Source organism: Pan troglodytes, chromosome 1, assembly GCF_028858775.2.
Source record: "Pan troglodytes isolate AG18354 chromosome 1, NHGRI_mPanTro3-v2.0_pri, whole genome shotgun sequence".
In the NCBI taxonomy this organism is placed as follows: domain Eukaryota; kingdom Metazoa; phylum Chordata; class Mammalia; order Primates; family Hominidae; genus Pan; species Pan troglodytes.
Genome location: NC_072398.2, coordinates 109,810,114 through 109,825,597, shown reverse-complemented (window position 1 = coordinate 109,825,597; position 15,484 = coordinate 109,810,114). Strand labels below are relative to the sequence as shown.

The following is a 15,484-nucleotide window of genomic DNA, read 5'->3' as shown; positions in this document are numbered from 1 at the left end:
GACTGTTGATTCTTTACCAATTATGTGTTTAGTTCTGCAACCATTCCTCCCACTTTCTAGATAAAAATATCGAGATTCCCAGGGGAAGAATTGTCCCACAATTTCCCCATAGTGTTTGCTGTCTCCTCTGTTGCAATGAGCCAATATACTCAGATTTGACTATAGGTTTGTTCCTGATGGTTATAGACTGGAGCGCCTCAACACCGTAGAGAAGATGGATGCCGTTCTGATTCTTTGTTATTTGCCTTAAACTGTTCTCCCAGCTCCCCTCCCAAAAGCTTATAGAATCTTCTACCTGTTCCTACTATTCTGAAACTTCATGATCTATTTTCATCCACCATGCTGGGTACACAGTGTGCTCTTTCAATATAGGAATGTATATTTTGGAGGTATCATTCCAAAGATGTTTATGCATATACAGTTAAAGGTATATATTTATTTCCTGCAACTACCATCACCCTTTTGATACACTTTTGCTGCATAATAAACCATCCCAAGCTTATTGACTTAAAATAACAATAAGTTATTATTTTTAGTGATTCTGTGAGTTGGCTTGGAAATTCTTCTGGTTCAGGCTGATTCATTTGGGGCTGGATGGTCTAGGATGGCCTCACTCACACATCTGGGGTATAGCTGGATTGGTTGGGAAAAGTGAGATGCATGGAACTTTTTCTTCATGTGATCTCTCTAGCAGGCTAGCTTGGGGGGATCTTCAGATCATGGTCTCAGAATTTCAAGTGAAGCAAAACGCAGGTAATCCCCCCATGTGCAAGCCTCTCTTCTGTCAGTTTTGTGAAGGCACCAACATTTGCCCAAAGCAAGTCACATAGCCAATCCCAGATTCAAACAGAGGAGAAATAGACTCTCTTGATGCGAGAAGCTGGAAAATATAACCAACATTTTTTTCTTTTTCTTTTTTTTTGAGACGGAGTTTCGCTCTTATTGCCCAGGCTGGAGTGCAATGGTGCAATCTCAGCTCACCGCAACCTCCGCCTCCCAGGTTCAAGCTATTCTCCTGCCTGAGCCTCCCTAGTAGCTAGGATTACAGGCATGTGCCACCACGCCTGGCTAATTTTGTATTTTTAGTAGAGACAGGGTTTCTCCATGTTGGTCAGGCTGGTCTCGAACTCCTGACCTCAGTGATCCGCCTGCCTCGGCCTCACAAAGTGCTGGGATTACAGGCGTGAGCCACCGCGCCCAGCCTTGACACAAAGTTTAAACGAAAAATTAAAAAAATTTTTTTTTGGTCAGGCGTGATGGCTCACACCTGTAATCCCAGGACTTTGGGAGGCCAAAGTGGGTGGATCACCTGAGGTCAGGAGTTTGAGAACAGCCTGGCCAATATGGTAAAACCCCATCTCTACTAAAAATACAAAAAAATTAGTCGGGGGTGGTGGTGCGCACATGTGGTCCCAACTACTGGACAGACTGAGGTGGGAGAATCACTTGAATCTGGGAGGCGAAGGTTGTAGGGAGCCAAGATTGTGCCACTGCACTCCAGCCTGGGCGACAGAGATTCAGTCTCCAAGAAAAAAAGTTTTTTTACTTTTATAGATATTGTCATAAGGCACCCTGTAGAACTTGTACCAACTTATCCTCTCATTCACAAGGTATAATAACCTTCCCGCCGGGCACGGTGGCTCAAGCCTGTAATCCCAGCACTTTGGGAGGCCAAGGCGAGCGGATCACAAGGTCAGAGATCGAGACCATCCTGACTAACACAGTGAAACCCCGTCTCTACTGACAATACAAAAATTAGCGGGGCGTGGTGGCGGGCTCCTGTAGTCCCAGCTACTCGGGAGGCTGAGGAAGGAAAACGGCGTGAACCCTGGAGGCGGAGCTTGCAGTGAGCCGAGATCTGCCACTACACTCCAGCCTAGGCGAAAATGCGAGACTCTGTCTCAAAAAAAAAAAAAAAAAAAAAACCCTCTCCAACATCAACTTCAGGAAAATTTACCATTAGTTTGGGCACAGTGGCTCAGGCCTGTAATCCCAACACTTTGGGAGGCTGAGGTGGGCATATCGCTTGAGTCTAGGAGTTTGGGACCACCCTAGGCAATACAGTGAGCCCTCATCTCTACAAAAAGTTAAAAAATCAGCCAAGCATGATGGCAAGCGCCTGTAGACCCAGCTACTTGGGAGGCTAAGGTAGGAGGATCAGCTGAGCCTGAGGGAGGTGGAGGTTGCAGTGAGCCAAGATCATGATACTGCCCTCCATCTTGGGTGACAGAGCAAGATACTGTCTCTAAAAAAAAAATAAAGAATTCCTTGGATATTTCTCCTTGGTATTTTCCTCTTGAACTTTATAATCATATTGTCTAGTTTGAATAAAAAAGAAAAAATTCTTTGGACAGTTTTATGAAAATCATGTTAAATTCAGACACCAAGTAAAGGAGAGGTGCTGTCTTTATGATGTTGAGTCTCCTATCCAAGAATATGATACACCCTCGGTTAATAGGGAAGGAGGCTGCCCTAATGCAGTGGTTCCCAAACTTGAACATTCCAAACTACCTAGAGAGCTTGTTAAGTAACAGATTGTTGGGGCCACCCTCGGGGTTTCTGATTCAATAGATCTAAGGTGGCACTCAATAGTTTGCGTTTATCTCAAGTTTCCAGGTGATACTGAAGATGCTTGTCCTGGGACCACACTTTGAGAATAACTGGTCATTTTGGAGATGGTTGGTGGACTATATGTAAGTGAGACTAAAGCATATTTACACTCTTAAAAAATAAAAAGTACTGGTAAATGATCCTTAGGGAAAGGAGGTGGAAGATCTGTAGGAGGAGTAGAAAAGGAATGTTCAGGCCGGGAGCGGTGGCTCATGCCTGTAATCCCAGCACTTTAGGAGGCCAAGGCTGGCAGATCACCTGAGTTCAGGGGTTCGAGACCAGCCTGGCCAACATGGTGAAACCCTGTCTCTACTAAAATACAAAAATTAGCTGGGCTTGATGGCGGGCGCCTGTAATCCCCAGCTACTCGGGAGGCTGAGGAGGGAGAATCGCTTGAACCCGGGAGGCGGAGGTTGCAGTGAGCCGAGATCGGGCCACTGCACTCCAGCCTGGGTGACAGAGCGAGACTCTGTCTCAAAAAAAAAAAAAAAAAAAAAAAAAAAAAAAAAAAAAAAGAATGTCTCTTGAATGGTGCCAATCTTGGCTTCCACCCACCTGGCAAACCAACTTAACCTACGCCAGCAAAAGCAACAGTTAAAGGTAATTTAGCAGGAACAAATGTAAGGCAAACAACTCCAGGCTTTCGGGAACAGAAAAAAGTTCTCCGGTGGATCAATAACTAATTCAAAGTAGTGGGCCCAGCACTCTGGAGTGGCAGCCTATATTCATCAAATAAGACTGCAACTGTTAACTCCCTACTCGCTGCCCTACCCGTTCGTCTTTGCTCCTCCTTTTCTTTGCTCTTCCGCTTCTCTCCTCCGCCTCCTCAACTTCTTTTCTAGAGCCCTCTCCTCCTTTTCCTAACCTTCCTAAACTGGTTGTATTTTACAGCCCTTTGCGGCTGATGAAGGCTTCAAAACCTAAAAAGCAAACAGATGCTCCCTAACACCTAGCTGAGAATATTTTAACTCACTACAAAGGCCTTTCAAAACCCCATTCAAAATTTCCCACCAACAAGAAGAGAACCAGTATTTCCCTCTGGAGCCGTCCTAAGGCTGTTCTCCCTGGAGCAGTGTCGGAGCGATTTCGGACTCTTCTCAGAGCTGCTCAGCTTGTCTGCCTTCGCCCAGTTGAGAAGCCCATCGTGGATTCGAAGTATGTGGTCACTACAGCCACTAGAATCCCCAGATTCCTCTTTTCTTTTGTTTTTTCTTTTTTTTGAGACCGAGTGCAATGGCGTGATCTCGGCTCACCGCAACCTCCGCCTTCCAGGTTCAAGCAATTCTCCTGCCTCAGCCTCCCGAGTAGCTGGGATTACAGGCATGCACCTCCACGCCCGGCTAATTTTGTATTTTTAGTAGAGAAGGGGTTTCTGCATGTTGAGGCTGGTCTCGAACTCCTGACCTCAGGTGATCCGCCCACCTCGGCCTCCCAAAGTACTGGGATTACAGGCGTGAGCCACCGCGCCCGGCCCAGATTCCTCTTTTCTTGATGAATTTGGGGTGAATGGAGACGATTTCTGGAATCAGTTACCATAAAAGGACAGTAGCCGCTGTGGCGATTTAGAAGTTCATGTTTCCATGGTAGCTAAGCGAGAGGGTTAAATAAAAACACAGCGCCCAACGTGGGGCTCGAACCCACGACCCTGAGATTAAGAGTCTCATGCTCTACCGACTGAGCTAGCCGGGCACTGATTAACATCGTCTTCTTATATGGAATCATTTTCCACTGACGGAGCGGTTGTATGCTCTAATTGCATATTATTGCGTGTGAAAGAAGTTTCAGGACCTAGGACTGGTGGACACGGCAGTAGCCTTTTCATAATAGCTTTTTGCCATGAAGGAATTCGGGGTTTAGAGAGCGATGGGGGCTGCAGAGAGCCAGGAAGTCTCGCGGAGGACTCGGGAATCACGAGTTCTGCCTGAAACCTTAGTGTTTTCCGCACATTCCTTCCACTGAGGGAACCTCCTCACCCACTTCAGAGGAGGGTGCGAAAGAGCCCGAGGAAACTCAGATGAGAGGCGCAAAGACCTCGCTGCAAAGCATTTTAATTCTCCATCCTGGAAGAGGCACTGAGTTCCAGAGTCACAAGGGAAGGGTTCTCTCCTCTGCTCAAGTGAAGGCCAAAAGAACAACCGTGGTCCCAGCTCCGTGGGCCTCCATATCGCTCTAAAGCTTCCCGCCTCGGCTGCTTAGCGCCTTGGTGGGCGAGCCGCAGTGTGAGCCAACTGGAACTATTGTTGTTTGAGACAGGGTCCCGCTCTGTCGCCCAGGCTGGAGTGCAGTGGCGCGATCATAGTTCATTGCAGCCTCTACTTCCCGGGCTCAAGCGATGCTCCCACCTCACCCTCCCTAAGTAGCTGGGACCAAAAGCGCCCGCCACCATCTTAAAAATTCTTTTTCTGGCCGGGGGCGGTGGCTCAAGCCTGTAATCCCAGCACTTTGGGAGGCCGAGGCGGGTGGATCACGAGGTCAGGGGTTCGAGACCAGCCTGACCAACATAGTGAAACCTCGTCTCTACTACAGATACAAAAATTAGCTGGGCGTGGTGGCGGGCGCCTGTAATCCCAGCTACTCAGGAGGCTGAGGCAGGAGAATTGCTTGAACCCGGGAGGCGGGGGTTGCAGTGAGCCGAGATCGCGCCACTGCACTCCAGCCTGGGCGACAGAGCAAGACTCTGTCTCAAAAAAAAAAAAAAAAAAAAAAAAAATTCTGACAGTGTGGGGAGGCGTCTCAAGCTGGTGGCGAACTCCTGGGCTCCAGGGATTCTCCCGCCTCCGCGACTTCCCAAAGCTGCTGGGATTACGTAATGGCGCGAGCCACCACGTCGGCCTGGAGCTATTGTTATTCACCGAATCTGTGGACTGCACTTCCGCGGGGATGCCTTAAGCGAAGGCAGAATTACAAGCATGTGTCACTCTTTTAAAAGTGTTAATTTAAAAAAAAAAACAAAAAAAAACTGCCACCTCAGCAAGTTAGAACCATCTGCCGTGACTCGGATTCGAACCGAGGTTGCTGCGGCCACAACGCAGAGTACTAACCACTATACGATCACGGCGAGCCACTAACGAAGCGGCGCGCTACAACTGGATTTAATGCCTCTTGAAATAGGAATGGCTGTTTCGTGCTACTTTTATTTGGCCAGTCCGTGACGTCCGCATCAATCAATTCCAAACTTTTTCACTCTGCAACCTTGAAGCTCCGACACCTGAATCAGTTTCTTAGACTCTAAATCCCTCGATGCCAGCGATAGCACCACCCGCTCCGCTGGGCGGCGGCGGGCCAAGGTCCTGACTAGAGGGCAGAAAGCGTCAGCTGCAACCCGGGACCACGCCGCCTCTCGCCTCTCTCCTCTCCGCCTCCATTTCCCTCTTCCCCCTCCAAGGAATCAAGCTGCTTCGCCCAGGGATGAGAGGGGCAGCCTCGAAGGATTTTTCAAATTACATCTGCAGCCTGTACCACGGAATTGAGGTTTCTCTTCCCAGAATGGTGGAACCGGAAGAAAAACGGAGCTAGTGAGCTGGGGAGGGGATGAGAGCCCCGTCTTAATTTCTTGCTTCCGTCGCAGGTACAAGAAGCGCTGAGTACTCTCTGTCTGGCATTGTGGGAGCTTGTGCTGACTTCCTCATCTTGACTCATAAATATATCAGAGCCACCTCTGCCGATTCAGAAAAACAAATCCAACCAGCCTCTATTTCAGACACTTCCTTAGACCCCTAGGAGAGTTATTGTTAACTTCCCTAGACCCCTAGGAGAGTTATTGTTTGGACGCCAGCGGCCGAACCCATCAGACCGGCTAGGCGCGCACGTGCAGTTACCAAAATACAGATGTTTGCTGTGGGAGGGACAGACCATACTGGTGCAGACCTAGGACACAAAAGTGGTCAAAACTCTTTTCCTGTGTTCCCTACTTTGCTCGGTTTCCAGGCCTACTCAGTCTAAAAAGCTAAAAAGAAAAACCTGACACTGCGTTGGCCGGGAATCAAACCCAGGTCAAGAGCTTGAAAGGCAGCTATGCTCACCACCATACCACCAACGCATCTGAAATACGCTTGATTCCTTTAGAGTATCAGAACTAAATAATCAGGTTTGTCTTCCCGTTTATTTCTAGGCTAAGCAATTTAGACTGCAGGAAAAACCTACAAGAGGAAAATTAAAAGGAAGCTCTCTGGAATTTCTCCTATTAAAAATTCTGTAGTAGTATCTTGTTTCACAGCTTTAAGAAAAGTCAATTCTAGTTTCCTGGACATTTATTCCACACATGCGCAAAATTACATATGTACAAGACCGTATATGACAGCATTTTTTTTCCCAAAGAGCAAAGGGCTAGAAATAACCTAAGTGTCTATAATAGGAAGCTGGCTAAACTAATTATGGAAAATCCATACAACGGAATGCTATGTGCCAGAAGAAAGAATGAGGAAGTTCTTCATGTCTAATCTGTAAGTACTTCCAAAATATACTGTTAAATGGAAAAGGCAAAGTGCAGAAAGTGTGTATAGATTACTTCCATTTGTACAAGGGGGAGAGAATGTTTAAATATATATACGTATGTATATATGCATGTACTTGCATTTGCATAAAACATCTCTAACATAATGAAGAAACTTAACAGCGGTTACTTCATTAGAGAGAAAATAAATGGTAGGGGTGAAAGTCAGGTTTATCAGTTCTGCCCTTTTGTATATTTGAATCCTAAACCATGTAAATATATTACCTTTTCGAAAATCCAGTAATTAAATTGAAAGAAAATACGTTACTGAAGGATATTTATTTCCACTGCAAAGTGTTAGAAATACATTGTTAACCTTAAAAATAGCTGGTGTTGGCCGAGCATGGTAGCTCACGCCTATAATCCCGTCCCTTTGGTAAGGCAGAGGCGGGTGGATCACCTGAGGTCAGGAGTTCGAGACCGGCCTCACCAATATAGTGAACCCCGTCTCTACTACAAATACAAAATTAGCCGGGCGTGGTAGCGCAGGCCTGTAATCCCAGCTACTTGGGAGGCTGAGACAGGAGAATCGCTTGAACCCGGGAGGCGGAGGTTGCAGTGAGCCGAGATCGCGCCACTGCACTCCAGCCTGGGGCAACGACAGCGAAACTCCGTCTCAACAGCAACAAAAACAGCTGGTGATAAAATAGTATTATTGCATACTTCCACTTTGTTTCAAAACCTAGATATTGAGTGGTCTTCGGGTGATAGAATGGTGAGCGATTTCTTTATTTGTGTTTTTCTACATTTTCTGTATTTCAGTTTTCAGTGGGATGGGGAAGATTGACTAGCAGATAACGTTTATTTAAAAGATCCTGAGAGAAAGCAGTAAAGGAAGATATTACCCCTTTTCCCAACCGGGAATCGAACCCGGGCCGCGGCGGTGAGAGCGCCGAATCCTAACCACTAGACCACCAGGGAAGCTGCTGAACCTTCCCGGTTGCAGCTATATGATTCTACTAAGTGCTGCGGTTCGTGCCTGTAACTTCTAAACACTGAAGCCAAAGTGGCCAGATTGCTTGAGCTCACTAGTTCGAGACCAGCCTGGGCAAAGTGGCAAACCCGGGCTCTATCAAAAGCACAATTAGCCGGGCGTGGTGGCGCTTGCCTGTAGTCCCATCTACCCGAGAGGCCGGATCGCTTGAGCCTGGTAGGCGGAGGTTGCAGCGAGCCTTGATCGTGCCACTGCACTCCAACTTGATGACAGGGCCAGAGCCTTCCTCAAAAAAAAAAAAAAAAAAAAAATTACATGATTCTAACTAAAAGTTTATTTCCACTTATTCTTTTTCATATTATTTTTCACTGCCTAGATTCTGAGATTCTTGCATACTGGGCCTTTCCTATGTTGGGGCTTCTTCCCGGTACTTCTTTCCTGCAGTAGAAAACATTGTGAAAGAATTCTCCAGCCCGGCTCTCAGAGCCTAGGGAGCATCGTGTACACGTGATTACAGTCCCCAAGACCAGAGACCAATGTCCGGAGAGAAGAGGGTGAGACAGAGAGGAAGCTCACCTCCTTGTAGTTGCAGTGATTTCCGGAATTGTGAACATTAGAAAAGTAGAGACCCAGCTACGTCTTTGCCAAAAACAACCAGGAACTTTTCCGTAAGGAACATAAAAGACGTCATGCGAGTAACACTAGGAGATCCTGGGCCCACTGCACCTTTTTTCATGTCGTGTGAATTGTAGGCCAAACTGTTAAAACAAATATTACAGACGAGTGAAAATCACTCAGCCTAGAGGTACTTGGTGCTCAGCAGGATCTGAGCTCAACTCACTAGTGGGAGACTAAGAGAAACTCAGGGCCTTTAACCTTTAAAAATTACGAGGTCCCGGGCGCTGTGGCTAATGCCTGTAATCCCAGCACTTTGCGAGGCCGAGGCGGGTGGATCACGAGGTCAAGAGATCGAGATCATTCTGGCCAACATAGTGAAACCCCATCTCTACTAAAAATACAAAAAGTAGCCGGCGTGGTGGCGGGCGCCTGTAGTCCCAGCTACTCGGGAGGCTGAGGCAGGAGAATCGTTTGAACCCGGGAGGCGGAGGTTGCAGTGAGCGGAGATTGCGCCATTGCACTCCAGCCTGGGCATCAAGAGTGAAACTTTGTCTCAAAAAAAAAAAAAAAAAAAAAAAATTATGAGGAAGCCGGGCGCGGTGGCTCAGACGCCTGTAATCCCAGGACTTTGGGAGGCTGAGGCGGGTGGATTACCTGAGGTCAGAAGTTCGAGACCAACCTGGCCAACATGGTGAAATCCTGTCTCTACTAAAAATACAAAATTAGCCAGGCGTGCTGGCGCTTGCCTGTAATCCCAGCTACTCGGGAGGCTAAGGCAGGAGACTCGCTTTAACCCAGGAGACGGAGGTTGCAGTGAGCCGAGATCACGCCATTGCACCCCAGCCTGGGCAACAAGAGCAACACAAAATAAAAATTGCGAGGAAGGAAAAGAGGGAGTGAAGAGAAAGAAAACTGGGGTGCATGCATTAATGTGTTGCAAGCTAACTTTATGAGCGAGAAAAGAAAGCAAATGCGGGCTGGATACAGTGGCTCAAGCTTGTAATCCCAGCACTTTGGGAGGCTGAGGCAGGTGGATTGCTTTGAGCTTAGGAGTTTGAAACCAGTCCGGGCAGCAGGGTGAAATCCTGTCTGTACCAAAAATTACAAAAAAAAAAAAAAAAAAAAAAAAAAGAAAGAAATCTTAGTGAATTGTGTTTGCCATATTGTACTTTCAGCTTTTCTGTAAGCTTGAAGTTTTAAAAAATAAAAGGTTAAGAAAAAAATGAAACAATCAAACGCCTCCCGTTCTGGTCTTTTTTGGTCAGATGACCCCAAGTGATGAATTCTGTGCCCATGAGTTCAAGCAGAAATTTTTAAAAGCAACCCCACTCCCCAAACACACTCTTACATCAGAAAATATTTTTGATAATGAATTTAAAAACTGAAAGATTGAATCATCAATGGTGTGTGTATATCAGCAAGGCCTGACAGAAAAAAAAAAAAATGGATGGTGAGATACAGAGTTTGGGGGGATTATCATAGTTGTTGTTTTGAGACACGGTCCCACTTTGTTGCCCAGACTGTAGTGCAGTGCTGAGCTCCTACCTCAGCCTCCTGAGTAGCTGGGACTACAGGTTCCGGCCACCACACTCAGCTAATTTTGTGTCTGTGGTAGCGGAGATACTAGGCCTCACCATATTGCCCAGGTTGGTCTTAAACTCTTGGGCTCAAGCCATCCTCCCGCCTCGGCCTCCCAAAGTGCTGGGATTACAGGCATAAGCCACGAAGCCTGGTCTTGTTTTGCTTTCAAAGTATCAATGTTAAAACGTTGTTCAAGAAACGTTGTTTAAATCTTCCACTCATCCAGTCTCCACTTTTCTATGGGTTTAAATGCCATAAAATAGGAAGACGAGTAACTAAATGCTAGACATTTATTTTCACAAAGACAACAAGAATCCTGTTGTCATGTCACCAAGGAGCCTAACAGAGCCCACTTCCTTTTACTCCAGCTGTTTTCACTGGACCAAGGCTGAAAAACAAAAAGCATCTAACCTTCAGAACAACATCTCGGGATCTTACCCAGAATGGGGACAAGGCAGCAGAATTTATTTTTCTATGTTGCAGAGGAAATCAGCCTCCTGTTTTGGTCAACAGTACTTTTTCATCAATTATTCTGCCACCTGCTGGTAATTTTTTGTTAAGAAAGGACCGAGGAAGGACAGACAGTATGAGCTATGGGAGCTAGCCACTTGTCTCAACATCAAATTACCAGAAGGAATCTGGTCAAAGCACCAAGACAGGATTACGCCTCCTCTTCTTGCCCGTAATGCATACCTAAAGTGGATGAGGAAGGAGTGTGGCTCATTTGCTTCACTCTGAGTTCTATTTTCCTTTTTTTTTTTTTTTTTTTTTGAGACAGAGTCTTGCTCTGTCTCCCAGGCTGGACTGCAGTGGCGTGATCTCAGCTCACTGCAACCTCCACCCCTGGGTTAAAGCGATTCTCCTGCCTCAGCCCCCTGAGTAGCTGGGACTACAGATGCCCATCACCATGGCCAGCTAATTTTTGTATTTTTAGTAGAGACGAGATTTCACCATATTGGCCAGGCTGGTCTTGCACTCCTGACCTCAGGTGATCTGCCAGCCTCAGCCTCCCAAAGTGCTGGGATTACAGGCATGAGCCACCGCACCTGGCCTATTTTCCTTTTTAAAAACATTTACAGATCATGTGCCAGACGAGGTATTGAAAATCTAAAAATACACCTAAGCTGGGTGTTGTGGCTCATGCCTGTAATCCCAGCTACTTGGGAGGCTGAGGCACAAGAATCGCTTGAACCCCGGAGGTGGAGGATAGGGTGAGCTGAGATCATGCCACTGCACTCTAGGCTGGTGATAGTGCGAGACTCTGTCTCCAAACAACAGCAAAACACTTAAAGAGCTGAAAATCTAGTGTAAAACCAAATAAACAAGTGAATGAAAGAGAATGGATCAGGGAGGATTGAGTAGATGTGATCTTCCCTCGTCCTCCTCCCTGGACATTATATATAAGACAACCCTAAGAAGACTGAAATGTGGAGAGAAGGAGGTAGACCAGCTAGGAGCCCCAGAAACAAAGGCAGGACACAATGCTGATTTCTGTGGACTTTCTTTTTGCCTCATATACGCCATACTTGGAGCTAAAGAAACCAGCAACCTGGAAATCCCAATAGGAGCAGCCTAAAAATTCCCTAACAAAAGCCTGTTCTCTCTAGCCAAAGGATCAGGAATGAGGCAGTCTAGCAAAACAGAAAACTTTTAGACAATAATTGCACTATTCCAGCCAAATGCCACAGAAACAAACTGTGGCTTGTCCTCTCCTATTCTGGCAAAGACTGAATGGGGTGCCTAGACTTCCACCACCAGCAAGTCTATTAGGAATCATCCCTCTCTTTCCTGTTGGGGTGGTAGCAGAAGAAACTTAATAGAGAGTCAGGACTTTCACCCAAACTCAGTGAGTGGTAATGAGGCTACCCCCTAAGGAAAGAATCAGTGAACTGAAAGAACAGTAGAAATTACTCAATCTGGGTCAGGCGCAATGGCTCACGCCTGTAATCCCAGCACTTTGGGACACCAAAGCAGGCAGATCACTTGAGGCCAGGAGTTCAAGACCAGGCTAGCCAACATGGCAAAACCCTATCTCTACTAAAAATGCAAAAACAATTAGCCGGGTGTAGTGGCACACACCTATAATCCCAGCTACTTGGGAGGCTGAGGCTTGAACCTGGGAGGCAGAGGTTGTAGAGAGCGAAGATCATGCCAGTGCACTCCAGCCTGTGCAACACAGTGAGACCCTGTTTCAAAAAAAAAAAAAAAAAACTCAATCTGAAAAACAAACAAAATAGACTGGGGGAAAAATGAGCGGAGAGCCTCAGGGACTTGTGAGATTATAACAAAAGATTTAGGCCAGGCACGGTAGCTCACGCCTGTAATCCTAGCACTTTGGGAGGTCAAGGCGGGCAGATCACCAGGTCAAGAGATCAAGACAATCCTGGCCAACACAGTGAAACCCCATCTCTACTAAAAATACAAAAAATTAGCTGGGCGTGTGCCTGTAGTCCCAGTTTCTGGGGAGGCTGAGGCAGGAGAATCGCTTTGAACCTGGGAGGCGGATGTTGCAGTGAGCCAAGATCGTGCCACTGCACTCCAGCCTGGCAACAGAGCGAGACTCTCTCTCAAAAAAAAAAAAAAAAAAAAAAAAGATTTAACATTTGCGACAGCAAATTTCCTGGAAGGAGAAGAGGAAGAGAACACGATAAAAAAAGTACCAAAGGATTTGGTACAGGGATAAACCTACAGATTCAAGAAGCTGAATGAACTCCTAACAGGATAAACCCAAACTACTTCAGGCCAAGACACATTGCAAAATTTGGATGTTTGTCCCCTCCAAAACTTATGTTGAAATTTGATCCCCAATATTGGAGGTGGGGCCAAATGGGAGGTGTTTGGGTCATCAGGGTGGATCCCTCATGAATAGATTAATGTCCTCCCTCACCAGCAAATATGTTCTCACTCTTAGTTCCTGCAAGGGCTGGTTGTTAAAAAGAGCATGTCACCTAACCTCTTTTCTTTCCTCTTCTCTTGCCATTGATCTCTGCCCAAACCAACTTCTCTTCACCTTCCACTATGATTGGGAGCAATCTGAGGCCCTCGCCAAATATAGATGCCCAATTTTGAACTTTCCAGCCATCAGAATTGTGACCCAAATAAACCATTTTTCTTTATAATTACCCAGCCCTCAGGTATTCCTTTATAGCAACACTAAATGAACTAAGACACACATCATAGTCAAACTGCTGAAGGCTAAAGACAAACAAAAAATATTGAATGCAGTGAGGGGAAAGCAATTTGAATAAAAGCAGATTTCTCTCTCTTTTTCTTTTTACTTATTTTGTTTTGTTGGGTTTTCTCCCATGTTCAACCAAGTTAGAAAGCCATTTTCTCATCAGAAGCCATGGAGGCCAGAGGGAAGTGGCACAAAATTGTTCAGGTGCTGCGGAAAAAGACTGTCAACTCAGATTGCTATATCCAGTGAAAACATCCTTTAAAAATGAAGGGGGTATGATTCAACAACAAAAAGACAAATAACCCACTGAAAAAATAAATATGTGAAAAAATGCTCAATGTCAACTGGGTGTGGTGGCTCACGCCTGTAATCCCAGCACTTTGGGAGGCCAAGGTGGGCAGATCACCTGAGGTCAGGAGTTCAAGACCAGCCTAGCCAACATGGTGAAACTATACTAAAAATACAAAAATTAGCCGGGTGTAGTGGCACACACCTGTAGTCCCAGCTACTCAGGACGCTGAGGTAGGAGAATTGTTTGAACCCGGGAGGCGGAGGCTGCAATGAGCCAAGATTGTGCCACTGCACTCCAGCTTGGGGGACAGAGTGAGACTCAGTCTCAAAAAAAAAAAAAAAGTTCAATGTCATTAGTCATTAGGGAAATGCAAATAAAATCACAATAAGATACCACTTCACCACCAGAATGGCTATAATTTTTTAAAATGGAAAATAACAAGTGTTAGGATAGGGAGAAATTTGAATCCTCTTGTATTGCTGGTGGGAATGTAAAATGGCACACCTGCTGTGAAAAACAGTTTGGCAGTTCCTCAATAAGCTAAACATACAACTAAATATAGAATATGATTCAGTAATTTCACTCCTAGGTATATACCCCAAAGAACTGAAAACAAGCCCTTAAAAAAATACTTGTACATGCATGTGGATAGCAGCACTATTTATAACAGTCAAAAAGTGGAAACAATCCAAATTCCATTAATAGATGAATGGCTAAATAAACTGTGGTATATAAATACAATGGCATATTATTCAGGCATAAGAAGGAATGAAGTATTGATACATACTACAACTTGTATAAGCCTCAAAACATTATGCTCAAGAAGCCAGACACGCCGGGCATGGTGGCTCACACCTGTAATCCCATCACTTTGGGAGGCTGATACAGGTGGATCACGAGGTCAGGAGATCAAGCCCATCCTGGCCAACATGGTGAAAACCCATCTCTACTAAAAATACAAAAAAAAAAAAAAAAAAAAATTAGCTGGGCATGGTGGTGTGTGCCTGTAGTCCCAGCTACTCGAGAGGCTGAGGCAGGAGAATTGCTTGAACCTGGGAAGTGGAGGTTGCAGTGAGCAGAGATTGCGCCACTGCACTCCAGTCTGGCCACAGAGCAAGAATCTGTCTCAAAAAAAAAAAAAAAGCCGGACACAAAAGTTCACATAGTGTATTATTCCATTTATATGAAAGTCCAGAACAGGTATTAATAAATCTAGAGAGACAGAAAGCAGACTGGTGATGGCCAGAGGCTGAGGACTGACTGGCTAATGGGTACAGGATTTCCTTTCAGGGTGATGAAAATGTTATGGAACTAGATAGTGGTGATGTTTTGATGGTTGCACAACATTTTCTTTTCTTTTTTTTTTTTGAGATGGAGTCTCGCTCTTGTCACCCAGCCTGGAGTGCAGTGGCACGATCTCAGCTCACTGCAACCTCCGCCTCCTGGGTTCAAGTGATTCTCCTGCCTCAGCCTCCCGAATAGCTGGGATTACAGGCACATGCCACCACACCCGACTAATTTTTCTTATTTTTAGTAGAGATGAGGTTTTGTCATGTTGGCCAGGCTGGTCTTGAACTCCTGACCTCAGGTGATCCGCCTGCCTCAGCCTCCCAATATGCTGGGATTACAGTCATGAGCCACCGCGCCCGGCCGACAAAATTTTCAATGTACTAAGCGCCACTGCATTGTATACATTAAAATAGTTAAAATTGTGAACTTTATGTTTTGTGTATTTTACTACAACAAAAAAATAATGAAGGGGGCCAGGTGCAGTGGCTC

The 15,484-nt window shown here is 45.8% G+C and overlaps 3 non-coding genes across 3 annotated transcripts; all 3 read right to left on the bottom strand.

Moving 5' to 3' along the window:
- Positions 1 to 4,226: 4,226 nt before the first annotated feature.
- TRNAK-CUU (transfer RNA lysine (anticodon CUU)) lies at positions 4,227 to 4,299 on the bottom strand. The gene has a single exon. It is a non-coding gene; the product is annotated as a tRNA-Lys (tRNA).
- A 1,297-nt stretch (positions 4,300 to 5,596) lies between these two features.
- On the bottom strand, positions 5,597 to 5,668 carry TRNAH-GUG (transfer RNA histidin (anticodon GUG)). The gene has a single exon. It is a non-coding gene; the product is annotated as a tRNA-His (tRNA).
- Positions 5,669 to 7,951: 2,283 nt separating this feature from the next.
- TRNAE-CUC (transfer RNA glutamic acid (anticodon CUC)) lies at positions 7,952 to 8,023 on the bottom strand. Its single transcript has one exon. It is a non-coding gene; the product is annotated as a tRNA-Glu (tRNA).
- Positions 8,024 to 15,484: the final 7,461 nt, after the last annotated feature.